General features: G+C 35.4%; 2 pseudogenes; both read left to right on the forward strand.

Annotated features, from left to right (window-relative positions):
* The first annotated feature begins 769 nt into the window (after positions 1–769).
* LOC149165345 (F-box/LRR-repeat protein 15-like) lies at positions 770–8,022 on the forward strand (annotated as a pseudogene).
* Positions 8,023–8,517: 495 nt separating this feature from the next.
* LOC149165346 (uncharacterized) overlaps positions 8,518–14,519 on the forward strand; it is a 118,624-nt pseudogene continuing 112,622 nt past the window's right edge.

Genomic DNA, 14,519 nt, shown 5'->3' on the forward strand with positions numbered 1-14,519 from the left:
TGACGGCGTTCTACCATGGAGTCGTAAGGTTAACACGGGGCGGCACATGCTGGGCATGTGGCACACCCCCCCTTGACGTATCATCACCCGCATCCGGGGAGTTTTGGTTTGCTTATTACTTGTTGTTCACAAATTCAATTTGTTGGTATTTATATGCTAATATTATCATTTAATGGTTCAGTTAATAAGTTTAAATGAAATAGAATTGAAGTCCGTGAATGTACTAAATTGATTCACCCCCCGTCTTAGTTTAGTAAAAGTTTTCATCAATTAGTATCAAAGCGAAGTTCCTTCTATATAAGTGAAGGTAGGTCTACTTGAGTCATGGACTATCAAAGTGTACCTATGTTGAGCGCAACGAACTTTCATGAATTGAGAGATAAGGTAAAATCTAAACTGATAGCTTATGGACCTAGTGTATGGAAGCTTGTATGTGATGGTCACTGCAAAGACTCTCCCTCTATGCAAGAACAACAGTGGAATGCTAAGGAAAAATTTGTTATGTATAACAATCTTCATAATAAGGATCTTGAGACAGTCATAGATCTTACATTTCCAAAATAAATTTGGGAAAGGTTGGAATTCATGCATGAAGTAGAGATTAGTAACAACAATGTAGAAAAGGAAAAGAGAGAGAGAAATAAGAATCAAAAAAAAAGTATGCAGCTAAATGAAATATTTTCATTTGTGCATGTACCTGACTTCTATGAAGAAAAGATAGATAAACATCAAGCTAGGATTGACTTAGCGTTTCCTGAAATAGAAAGACATGAATGAGAATAGAGACCTGAAGAAAATTGTGCAGATATGTGATGAGAGAACTCATCAGTGCAAGGAAGAAATTGTAAATCTAAAGACCCGGCTTAAAGAGGCAAGGAGAATAGAAGAAATAATGAATACTCAGGTAAGGGAGAGAGAGGTACAATGTGAAAGATTAGAATATGAGATTACTTCAACTAGAAAAGATTTAGGGAGAGAACATGTTGTGTAATTTGTTAGAAGAGGAGGTTGTATTCATAAAGAACACGGAAAAACAACCATAAAGGTTAATGGAGTAGCCCTAAAACTACCCACAGAAGAAGACGTCAACTACAACATGATATGTATAGAAGCTAACAAAAACAAGCAGCAGAACCAAAACCAAAATAATGAAACAAAGAATGTCCATTTTGCAAGGATGCAGCCTGGTCACGGAGATGAGGTTAGAAATCATGTAAGGTTTCAAAGGAGGAAATATGTCACATGCTTCCATTTCCATGAACCTAGACATGTAGCAATAGAATGTAAGAGAAATGAACTCAATACTAGTCAACAAAAGGTGCAGAACACAATGAAGTTCCATCATGTAAGAGAACAAAGTAGACTCTCATCGACCAGGTACTCTAACTATTTTTATGGTTACTTTTATCTATGTAATGAATTTGGACATAAATCGTTCGAATGCAAATTATACACAAAGAAAAACATAAAATCAAGAAGGAGCACACCATTTCCTTCATTTCTTAGTGATACAAAATGTTATGTGTGTGATAACCTTGGCCACAAGGCAAAAGACTGCAAGTTGCACTATACCCTAAAGAACTCTAGACAAAATATGGACACTGAAAGAAATCCAAACAGTGACACAAAAGAAAATGTAGACACAAGAAGGAAACCATCAAAGGTATGGAAGAGGAAGAATAAAGAACAAAGGGTGACGTAGCTTGATTTCAGGGGGAGATGCTCAAGGAAGCAATGAAGAAGCTAATCAGTGATAAAGAAACAATTATAAAATGTGAAGCATATAAGGGGGAGAGAATCCCTGTTAATATTCCTTGAAGACTTCAACATGCTTCCTAGCTTAAAATTTCCATAATCGAATGCTTTGGTCATTTTCAAGTGTTAGGATGGTGCTATTAATCCATGATGAATTTGGAGGAATCTAGATAATGCAAAGAAAAACATTACAAAAAAATAGTAGAGACTGCTGCTAGTGAATACATCTCATCATCAAATCTCATGCCATAAAATGAAATAAAATAAAATATGACATGAATCTCCAGTGTTGGTGCAAGGACCATCCACTCAACCTTCTTGATTCGAGAAAAAATGTGTTAGGCATAGATAACCATGTCTTAAAACATTTTGATCAAGGTAGTGATGAAATTTGACTCTAAGAAGTTAAAGTAAATAATGGATATGAGAATTAGATTTTCTTTTCAAATCACAATCGATAGGTAAGGGGATGTATGCAAGCCATACCATAGCTCCACCTAATAACAAGGTGAATTGACACAGTGAAAGGAAACACAATGTGAAACAAACAAACAAAAAAGGGGGAAGAAGAAAAGAGAAGAAAGGGAGGAGAGAAAAGAAAAACAATGTGGAACTAGCTATGGATTGTCTCACCATCCTTTTTGGTATCTCTGAACATAGAGCTTGTATTGGACTATCAAGAATTAAAGTGAACCTACACCATCTCAATCTCAATCTCAAACTATGTTTTCTCTGACAATCCTAGCACAATTATGGTTTTTCTAGCATTCATGGAAATATTATGAGAAATTGGCCTGGCATATATATGTTCAGATATGAGTTAAAATAATTGGGTGTATTATTATTATTCTTTTGTTGTTTTTACTATCAGGAATAAATGTTATAGCATACGTTACACAAACCTAAGGTAGTCGGACCATTGAACTCAATAAATGAGGAACGGTTGCATAGACAGTGTGTTATTGTTGAGAAAGATGCCTGACATTATTCCCAACTGGTGGTATTTTTTTTATTCAATCATATTTTAGCATAATATGACTCTCAATAAATTGGGTGTGACAATGTGATGGAAACTTTATTACATTGTCGTTACAAGTATTTTTATGGCATTGATCACTTGGGGTAGCGGTGGGCAGCGTTATATTCATGGGAGAGTGTTGATAATTTTGCATTCATTAATATGGGGAGTGATATATTTTGTTGGCAGCCTGAACATATTGACAACGAAGATATATATTGGCAGTGTTAATGCATTGGTGACAGTCGTTCGTGCATGGCAGTGTTGGTTATATTGATATTTGTGACAACGTAAGATATTATTGGCAACGATATTAAAGTGCAAAGAAGTTATTACCAATAGCCTTTCTACAGGCAGTGTTATTCGCAACACATCATGCATTATTTTCCTTGTGTTACATATCCATTATTGAGATTATATGTTGGTGGTACAAATTTTATATATCACATAGGGCATTATACATATATTGTTGCATGTGCAGTTGAAAATATCTGATATATTATGACAACCACATCGTTGCTACATAGTTATGGATTGGGTATGAAATTATGACATTCGATATTATCGGATGTTATCTCCTTATTTTATTTTCCTACATTATATGCATTCCAAGGTTATATACTATGGTTAATGTATGCCTTGTCTTATGTTGCAATATATGCTCAACGATTATTATATACTATTTCATGATAACCATGCTATAACAAATGATAACAACCGTCGCATGATAATGATAGCCACATAATATATATTAGTGGCATGATAACAAGAATGTGATTGCAAGGAGATGGAGTTTCGATAGTTTTTATGGTGGTGGAAACATTAGGGGAATTTTGAGGTCTACAATGGGCCTCCAAAGGAAATTATAAAATAATAGTGGAAATAATAAAATAAAATTAGATTACATCATCAAATTTGAGAGGGAAAAAGGAACAAAATATTTTTTCAACTCGTATTTTCAACTTATCTCCTAAAGGGTTTACTCAAATTTTGAGAAAAACACTTGTTGGATACATAATTTGATTCCTCATCCAAGGAGTACCCATGTTGCATAATTTTGATGGACCCCACTACACAAAAAATGAGAAATACATGAAAAACATGATTGCAATCACATTTTTTCATGTATTTCTCATTTTTCGTGTAACAGGGTCCATTGAAAGTATGCAACATGGGTACTCCTTGGATGAGGAATTAAACTTTTCATCCAATGAGTACTCGCACTTGAAATTTGAGTAAAACCTTAGGGAGATAAGTTGAAAATACGAGTTGAAAAAGTAGTTTTATTATTTTATTAATTTTTAATATTTTTACTTTTTTACTCCAAACATGGTGAATCATCCCCCATGATTGACATCATCATCTTGAATCCTATTGGTTCTTATAAAGTTTATTTTGGTTGTACATTTTTCTTAGGAGGCCCATTTTAGACCTCAAAATTCCCCTAATAGATATCATGTTGGTGCAATTCGGTCGATCCAACACCTTCCATTAAGAAGGCAGTGGGCATGGGATACCGGATATAGAAAACCATCAACCATTTCATTCCATTAATTGTTAAAACAAAGTCATCACATCGTATTGTGTCACGTCTTATCTCTTTGTTTTCTGGGAGCATTCATGCGACTCGATCCATGGTTTCTAGATATTAAATGAGAGAGCAGAGTGAATTGTAATCACCTTCATAAATGGATCCCATCTGCAAGATGCTTTCCTTGAATCTATGAGTACATTCCATATATAGAAAAATACATACAGAAACCAAAGTTGACATCTACTGAGTTGTTTGACAGTTCTTTGGTACAAAATTTATTACCATGGAGGGGCGGAGGTGGAAGAAGTCTAATAAGAAATATGCATTCACCAACATCAGTTGAGCCTGCCCCAAGAAATGATCTAGATACAAATGCAGGTAGAGGCATGCTTAGAGAAATTTTGTATCGTGGGTGTCGTATTGCATCATATTCTGAACCTGAGGCGGATGATGATAGAATAGGAAGAATAATGCTAATGGAAAGTGATAATCTTCATGTTGTTATTTAGCCCAGCTAAGCAATACAGCCCTATCCACAATGCATTGTGTGCCAAGAAATTGTTTTCCATACATGTTCTGGTTTAACAAGACAACAAGTTTTATACCTTATGTTTTATTGCGTTATGGAGATAGGGTGATGCGTTTTGTATTATTGCATTATGAATTACTGCCTCTTTATATATATAGCATTATCACATATATAAAATGTTGACACATATCCTTATTGCATTATGAATTTCTATCATCTTATATATACAACATTGGCACAATATTATCGCATTGGTAAATTACATTGGCACAATATTATCGCATTGGTAAATTACATCGGCACATGATGTATTATTAACATACATCATATACCAATGTTTCATGTGCATTGGAGATTTGGAGTTAATGCTATATATGCCTTGGAGTTAATTACGAAGAGGCCCCAGTTCATTTCTGCCAAAGGATGGGAAAATTATCATCAATAAAATGAGCAAGGCTGGTTTTGGCTACGTGGCAAATTATTTATTCTATTTCTCTAATTATCAGAACTTTTTTGTTGTTTCCCATCTCCATTCTGAAATCAATTGTATTTCTTTGTATTCGTCAGGGAATTAATATTATATGAGCATAGTCATTGATTCACATTACTATTATCAGTCGGGGACTACGTATTGATGCATGCCCATGGTTCTAAGAAACCTCCATACGTAGTGATAATAGAGAGCATCAAGATTGGTGGAAAGAATAAGAACATAAATATGAACGTGCAATGGTATTATCGTCCGTAAGAATCAACCAGTGGGCGACATCAGTTCCATGGTGTGAAAAACTTTTTCTGTAGGATCGAGGCATGGAGGATTATATATATGGAGAAGTCAAATACATGATGGACTGCATGGGTTCTTCTTGATCAATAACTCTAATGATGAAAGTAAAATTTGATTATTTAATATCTCTACATTATCAATGCCACCAGCATAAATAATCTCTTTAGCACAAGCCAAAAGTAAGGGTGGTTATTACTCGTCATTTGAGAATGTAATATCAAGTCTAGAGCAAGCAAGTGTAATGTTGTAAACAATACTCCATCAAGGGAACGTGATTAGGAAGGGTTTTATGAAAAAAAAGGAAGGAAACTACGGTGCTAACAGTCGTGCATGTGATAATAGTTGAGGAACTTCTCCGTGACTGTGCCTAAAAATGACCATGTTTTTGGTCTCACATTAATGTCGATTGAGTCCCACTGATGATTTAATTCAAACGATCTTCTCTTTTCTGGACCATAAAACACTGTGTAAAGTTGGTCTAGCATGCAGTAAGTGGCATGCTGCTAGTGTCCATGAAGACTTCTGGAGATGTTTGAATTTTGAGAATTGCCAAATTAATGTGCAGCAAGTTACCCTAATGCGTCTCAGGTGTCCTATACTGAACCAGTTGATAATCATTGAAGTTGTTTCGGGCAGAGGTGGTACTCGAGACATATGCATCCATCATGAATCACTGCGTCATCTCTAGATTATTCAATGTCATATACTTTGAACCTTTTTCAGATCTCCATTTTTTGGATGCATCCTACTACTCAAATATTTTTCTAGAGGTCATGAGAATGCCGAGGCTTGTTTATCTAAGGCTCCATAATTGTGAGGAAATCAATTCCACATCAATTGCTTCTTTATCTGAATGTGTTTTTCTTGAGGCACTTCAATTTGATTTTTGATGGTTGCTAAGTTTTGTCACTCTAAATATTCCAAGGCTTTGGCACATAATCCTTGTCAATTACCACAAGATTGTTGAATTGAACTTACATTAGGGGATTTTTGAGGTCAAAAATGGGCCTCCTAAGAAAAATGTAGAACCAAAATAAACTTTCTAAGAACCAATAGGATTCAAGATTATGACGTCAACCATGGGGGATGATTCACCACTTTTGGAGTAAAAAAAGTACAAATATTAAAAAATAATAAACTACTTTTTCAACTTATCTCCCTAAGTTTTTACTCAAATTTCGAGCAGGATTACTCGTTGGATGAAAAATTTAATTCCTCATCCAAAGAGTACCCATGTTGCAAACTTTCGATGGACCCTACTACACAAAAAATAAGAAATACATGAAAAAATGTGATTGCGTTCACGTTTTTCATGTATTTCTCATTTTTCATGTAGCAAGGTCCATCAAAAGTATGCAACATGGGTACTCCTTGGATGATGAATCAAATTCTGCATCCAACAAGTGTTTCCTCTCGAAATTTGAGTAAACCCATATGGAGATAAGTTGAAAATACGAGTTGAAAAAATAGTTTTGAATTTTTTCCCTCTAAAATTTGATGATGTAACCTAATCTTATTTTATTATTTCAACTATTATTTTATAATTTCCTTAGGAGGCCCATTTTAGACCTCAAAAATCCCCTAATGTGTAGTCCCGATATGGTATCTATAAATGTCAAGTTGTCCAATTCTTAATTTAGTTTCTACTACATCAATTGCGCTTGAGAAACTGGTTCTCTAGAAGCAGTAGAGTTTGACAACTATAATGTTACAATGCCTTTGTTTATCTGAAGTTGATTTGACAGGGTGTGAATCATTGAATGACTCAATTTGTGAGGTCATTAGGGATGGTGGTGGTTGTCTGATGCTCATTACTCTTATTCTTGATAGTTTTGAGAGCCTCACAAATGTGAACTTAAACAACATACCATTGCACACTTTCTCTTATTAGTTGCCTAAGACAGACTAGCCTTCAACTACCATGTCCAAGACCGCAAAAATTCCATTTAGATGGTTGTGATCACCTAGAGAGGGCCTCATTTTCTCTTATTGGGATTTTCTCACTCAACTTAGGAATATATGCCCATCTGGCTAAACTTGAAATTATAGTTATTCAAATGACAACATTACAGTTGAAAGGATGTGGTGTTTTATCTCAAGCAGACATGGATTGTCCACATTTGCACTCACTTGATGCCTCTTTCTATAGCTTACTTAACGATGATTACTTGGATGATGCAACTGTTGCGTGCCCTTCCATCGAGTTATTGATTTTGATGTCACTCACTTCAATTGGGTCATAAGGGATGTTGGCCCTACAAAGATTGTTCAACTTGACACTTTTAGATATGTCTTATACATATTTGACAAATTTGAAATCTATCATTAATTCTTGTTCCCATTTTAAGGTTATGAAGCTTCAGGCTTGTGAATATCTTGAGAATACAACATTGGATTGAAATCTCACCTATTTGTGTTTGAAGAGTTATGTAAATATGCATAACCTTGATTAGAGATTTGGGGCTAGCAATTCTTATAGTGATTTAGAACCACGTAAGAAACAAAATAAGTATGATTTAAGGGATGACAAAATCAATGTGAAAGGAAACCCAAATCAATCTCTTCAACATCTTAATTGTGTAGGTTGTGCTAACATTAAAAAAAACTGGGAAGTTTCCTAAGCAAACCCCTTGCCATTGATGTCAAAGGGGGAGGTAAGCAGAGGCTAGTTGTGCACAGGAGGCTCGGTGTCTTTCCATCAATGCCAAAGGAGGAGATTGATGGCATTATTTTCATTTATGGCAAAGCAGCAACAACATGGCAAAGGAGCAACAAAGTAGCAGTAAGGCAAGGAGTAATAAAGGATCAACAACAATCATGTATGGTTATGATCAAGACAAAGAGGCAAGTTATGGTTGATGATAGCAGCACAATAGGAGCAGCAACAAGGAACAATGAAGGAGAAGCAACATGAAAAGGAGCAACAAAGTAGCAGCAAGGCAAGGAGTATCAAAGGATCAACAGAAAGCATGTATGCTTATGATCAAGACAAAGCAATAAGTTATGCTTAATGACAACATCACAAAAGGAGCATCAACAAGGAACAATGAAGGAGAAGCAATAGGAAAGGGAGAAACAACAAGGAACAATGAAGGAGCAGCAACAAGGAATAATGAAGGAGCAACAATAGGTAAAGGAGAAACAACAAGGCAATGTATACACTAATGAACAAGATCAATAATGCAAAGGAGGAAAAGAAGGAGGACGAGTTGTGATACATTGAAATGTTTTGATAATGTTGGAGAGATTGCTATATTGACGAATTTATTGTGATGTGAAATTGTTCATTGCGCTGAATTATTGTGATGAAAGACAAAGGCAAGACTCCATGACAATAAAGGCAACGTAAGACTCCATGACCACAAAGGCAAGGAAGACTCCATGACAATAAAGGCAACGTAAGACTCCATGACCACAAAGGCAAGGAAGACTCCATGACCACAAAGGCAAGGAAGACTCCATGATAGTAAGGTTGTTGAGACATTGACATGAAGATGTTGTGATGCAAGTCCAAGGCAAAGGCAAAAATGTTGCAAAGATTGTTGTGATACCTCAATGATAAATGTTGTTATTGAACAGGAGGAATAAATACTCATATGTTATTCCTATAAGTTTACATGATGTGGGCATTAGGTTGATGCATTTAATCATTACATGTGGCTGAAATTAATATTGGATGAATTATTTATTTTTGTGTTATAATATTCAAGATATGAAGCGTTTGGGAACGAATGAGTGGAAGGAAAATAGTCAATCCTGTTCACTTCATATTCCTATGTGGGATACAAACAGCTATCAAAATTTCTTTATAAAAGATATTATTTTTAGAAGAAAGAAGATGTTAGAGAGTGGGAGAATGTGTAAGAGCTAATTGAGGTATTATGCATTAGTTACCTAGCAAATATGAAGCTAATGTGAAGCAGATTTGAAGGGAAGAAGAGGTAGAAATGAAGATGGAGATATGTAGAATTTATGACCAGGTAAACCAACACATTATTGTTTCTTGTTTGCATCAAGGGATTGTAGTCTCGTTTCAAGTAGTGGTTTGATAAACATCAAGTTGGAGCCTTTTGAGGTAGGAGCCTCCTGTGGGTTGTAGCCAGCAAAAAACATATGGGAGTTGGACCTTCCTTTCAGGTTGTAGCTTGCAGAAAAATTGAGGTAGTAGCCTCTTGTAGGTTAGAACCTACAGAAAATTAGATGTAATAAGGAGTAGGAGTTTTCCTTTGCATCACAACAATAATAAAATCGTGGTTTTCTCCTTTATGGGTTTCCACATATATTTGATGTCAAAATGTGTTGTTATTATGTGTTGATGCGGTTTTGGTTTGATTATTACTTGTTGTTCACATATTCAATCTGTTGGTTATTATATGTAAATCTGTTCATTTAATGGTTCAATTAATAAGTTTAAATGAAATAGAATTGAAGTCCATGAATGTACTAAACTGATTCACCCCCCTCTTAGTTTAGTCAAAGTTTTCATCAGTACAATTTGGAACATGTTATGAAACATGTTAATGTTGGTGCAATTTGGTCGATCCAACACCTTCCGTTAAGAAGGCAATGGGCATGGGATACCAGATATAGAAAACCATCAACCATTTCATTCCATTAATTGTTAAAACAAAGTCATCACATAGTATTGTGTCACGTCTTATCTCTTTGTTTTCTAGGAGCATTGGTGCGACTCGATCCATGGCTTCTAGATATTAAATGAGAGAGCAGAGTGAATTGTAATCACCTTCAGAAATGGATCCCATCTGCAAGATGCTTTCCCGGAATCTATGAGTACGTTTCAGATATAGAAAAATACATACAGAAACCAAAGTTGACATCTATTGAGTTGTCTGACAATTCTTTGATACGAAAGTTATTAGCATGGAGGGGCAGAGGTGGAAGAAGTCTAATAAGAAATATGCATTCACTAACATCAGTTGAGCCTGCCCCAAGAAATGATCTAGATACAAATGCAGGTAGAGGCATGCTTAGAGAAATTTTGTATCGTGGGTGTCGTATTACATCATATTCAGAACCTGAGGCGGATGATGATAGAATAGGAAGAACAATGCCAATGGAAAGTGATAATCTTCATGTTGTTATTTAGCCTAGCTAAGCAATACGGCCCTATCCACAATGCATTGTGTGCCAAGCAGTTGTTTTCCATATGTGTTCTGGTTGAACAGGACAACAAGTTTTATACCTTATGTTTTATTGCGTTATGGAGATAGGGTGATGCGTTCTGTATTATTGCATTATGAATTTCTATTGTCTTATATATACAACATTGGCACAATACTATCGCATTGGTAAATTACATTGGCACATCATGTATTATTAACATACATCATATACCAATGTTTCATGTGCATTGGAGATTTGGATTTAATGCTATATATGCCTTGGAGTTAATTATGAAGAGGCCCCAGTTCATTTCTGCCAAAGGATGGGAAAATTATCATCAATAAAATGAGCAAGACTGGTTTTGGCTACGTGGAAACTTATTTATTATATTGCTCTAATTATCAGAATTTTGTTGTTGTTTCCCATCTTCATGCTGAAATCAATTGTATTTCTTTGTATTCATCAGGGAATTAATATTATATGAGCATAGTCATTGATTCACATTACTATTATCAGTCGGGGACTACGTATTGATGCATGCCCATGGTTCTGAGAAACCTCCATACGTAATGAGAATAGAGAGCATCAAGATTGGTGGAAAGAAGAAGAACATAAACATGAACGTGCGATGGTATTGTCGTTCGTAAGAATCGACCGGTGGGTGACATCAGTTCCATGGTGTGAAAAGATTTTTTTGTTTGATCACTATGATATCCACATCGAATATACGATCGAGGCATGGAGGATTATATATATGGAGAAGTCAAATACATGATGGACTGCATGGGTTCTTCTTGATCAATGACTCTAATGATGAAAGTAAAATTTGATTATTTAATATCTCTACATTATCAATGCCACCAGCATAAACGATCTCTTTAGCACAAGCCAAAAGTAAGGTTGGTTATTACTCATCATTTGAGAATGTCATATCAAGTCTAGAGCAAGCAAGTGTAATGTTGTAAACAATACTCCATCAAGGGAACATGATTATTAAGGGTTTTATGAAAAAAAAGGAAGGAAACTACTATGCTAATAGTCGTGCATGTGATAATAGTTGATGAACTTCTCCGTGACTATGCCTAAAAATGACCATGTTTTTGGTCTCACATTAATGTCGATTGAGTCCCACTGGTGATTTAATTCAAATGATCCTCTCTTTTCTGGACCATAAAACATTGTGTAAAGTTGGTCTAGCATGCAGGAAGTGGCATGCTGCTAGTGTCCATAAAGACTTCTAGAGATGTCTGAATTTTGAGAATTGCCAAATTAATGTGCAACAAGTTACTCTAATGTGTCTCAGGTGTCCTATACTGAACTGGTTGATAATCATTGAAGTTGTTTCGAGCAAAGGTGGTACTCGAGACATATGCATCTGTCATGAATCACTGCGTCAACTCAAGATTATTCAATGTCATATACTTTGAACCTTTTTCAGATCTCCATTTTTTGGATACATCCTACTACTCAAATATTTTTCTAGAGGTCGTGAGAATGCCAAGGCTTGTTTATCTAAGGCTCCATAATTGTGAGGAAATCAATGCCACATCAATTGCTTCTTTATCTGAGTGTGTTTTTCTTTAGGCACTTCAATTTGATTTTTGATGGTTGCTAACTTTTGTCACTCTAAATATTCCAAGGCTTCAGCACATAATCCTTGTCAATTACCACAAGATTGTTGAATTGAACTTACATTAGGGGATTTTTGAGGTCAAAAATGGGCCTCCTAAGAAAAATGTAGAACCAAAATAAACTTTCTAAGAACTAATAGGAATCAAGATTATGAAGTCAACCATGGGTGATGATTCACCAGTTTTGGAGTAAAAAAGTACAAATATTAAAAAATAATAAAATAATAAACTACTTTTTCAACTCGTATTTTCAACTTATCTCCCTAAGTTTTTACTCAAATTTTGAGCAGGAGTACTCATTGGATGCAAAATTTAATTCCTCATCCAAGGAGTACCCATGTTGCATACTTTCGATGGACCCTACTACACAAAAAATGAGAAATACATGAAAAAAATGTGATTGCATTCACGTTTTTCATGTATTTCTCATTTTTCATGTAGCAAGGTCCATCAAAAGTATGCAACATGGGTACTCCTTGGATGATGAATCAAAGTCTGCATCCAACAAGTGTTTCCTCTCGAAATTTGAGTAAACCCATATGGAGATAAGTTGAAAATACGAGTTGAAAAAATAGTTTTGTATTTTTTCTCTCTAAAATTTGATGATGTAATCTAATCTTATTTTATTATTTCAACTATTATTTTATAATTTCCTTAGGAGGCCCATTTTAGACCTCGAAAATCCCCTAATGTGTAGTCTCAATATGGTATCTATAAATATCAAGTTGCCCAATTCTTAATTTAGTTTCTACTACATCAACTGCGCTTGAGAAACCGGTTCTCTAGAAGCAGTAGTGTGTGACAACTATAATGTTACAATGCCTTTGTTTTTCTGAAGTTGATTTGACAAGGTGTGAATCATTGAATGACTCAATTTGTGAGGTCACTAGGGATGGTGGTGGTTGTCTGATGCTCATTACTCTTATTCTTGATAGTTTTGAGAGCCTCACAAATGTGAACTTAAACAACATATCATTGCACACTCTCTCTTACTGGTTGCCTAGGACTGACTAGCCTTCAACTAGCATGTCCAAGACCGCAAAAATTCCATTTAGATGGTTGTGATCACCTAGAGAGAGCCTCATTTTCTCTTGTTGGGATTTTCTCACTCAACTTAGGAATATGTGCCCATCTGGCTAAACTTGAAATTATAGTTCTTCAAATGACAAAAATGCAGTTGAAAGGATGTGGTGTTTTATCTCAAGCAGACATGGATTGTCCACATTTTCACTCACTTGATGCCTCTTTATATAGCTTACTTAACGATGATTACTTGGATGATGCAACTGTTGCATGCCTTTCCATCGAGTTATTGATTTTGATGTCGTGCACTTCAATTGGATCATAAGGGATGTTGGCCCTACAAAGATTGTTCAACTTGACACTTTTAGATATGTCTTATACATATTTGATAAATTTGAAGTCTATCATTAATTCTTGTTCCCATTTTAAGGTTATGAAGCTTCAGGCTTGTAAATATCTTTAGAATACAACACTGGATCGAAATCTCACCCATTTTTGTTTGAATAGGTATGTAAATATGCATAACCTTGATTAGAGATTTGGGGCTAGCAATTCTTATAGTGATTTAGAACCACGTAAGAAACAAAATAAGTATGATTTGAGGGATGACAAAATCAATGTGAAAGGAAACCCAAATCAATCTCTTCAACATCTTAATTGTGTAGGTTGTGCTAACATTAAAGAAAACTGGGAAGTTTCCTAAGCAACCCCCTTGCCATTGATGTCAAAGGAGGAGGTAAGCAGAGGTTAGATGTGCACATGGAGGCTCAGTGTCTTTCCATCAATGCCAAAGGAGGAGATTGATGGCATTATTGTCATTGATGGCAGAGAAGCAACAACATGGCAAAGGAGCAACAAAGTAGCAGTAAGGCAATGAGTAATAAAGGATCAACAACAATCATGTATGGTTATGATCAAGACAAAGAAGCAAGTTATGCTTGATGACAGCAACATAATAAGAGCAGCAACAAGGAACAATGAAGGAGAAGCAACATGAAAAGGAGCAACAAAGTAGCAGCAAGGCAAGGAGTGTTAAAGGATCAACAGAAAGCATGTATGCTTATGATCAAGACATAGCAGTAAGTTATGGTTGATGACAACATCACAACAGGAGCATC

This window comes from Pinus tabuliformis, chromosome 5_1, assembly GCF_031772625.1.
Source record: "Pinus tabuliformis cultivar Carrire ecotype Pingquan chromosome 5_1, CPIR1, whole genome shotgun sequence".
Taxonomy (NCBI): Eukaryota; Viridiplantae; Streptophyta; class Pinopsida; order Pinales; family Pinaceae; genus Pinus; species Pinus tabuliformis.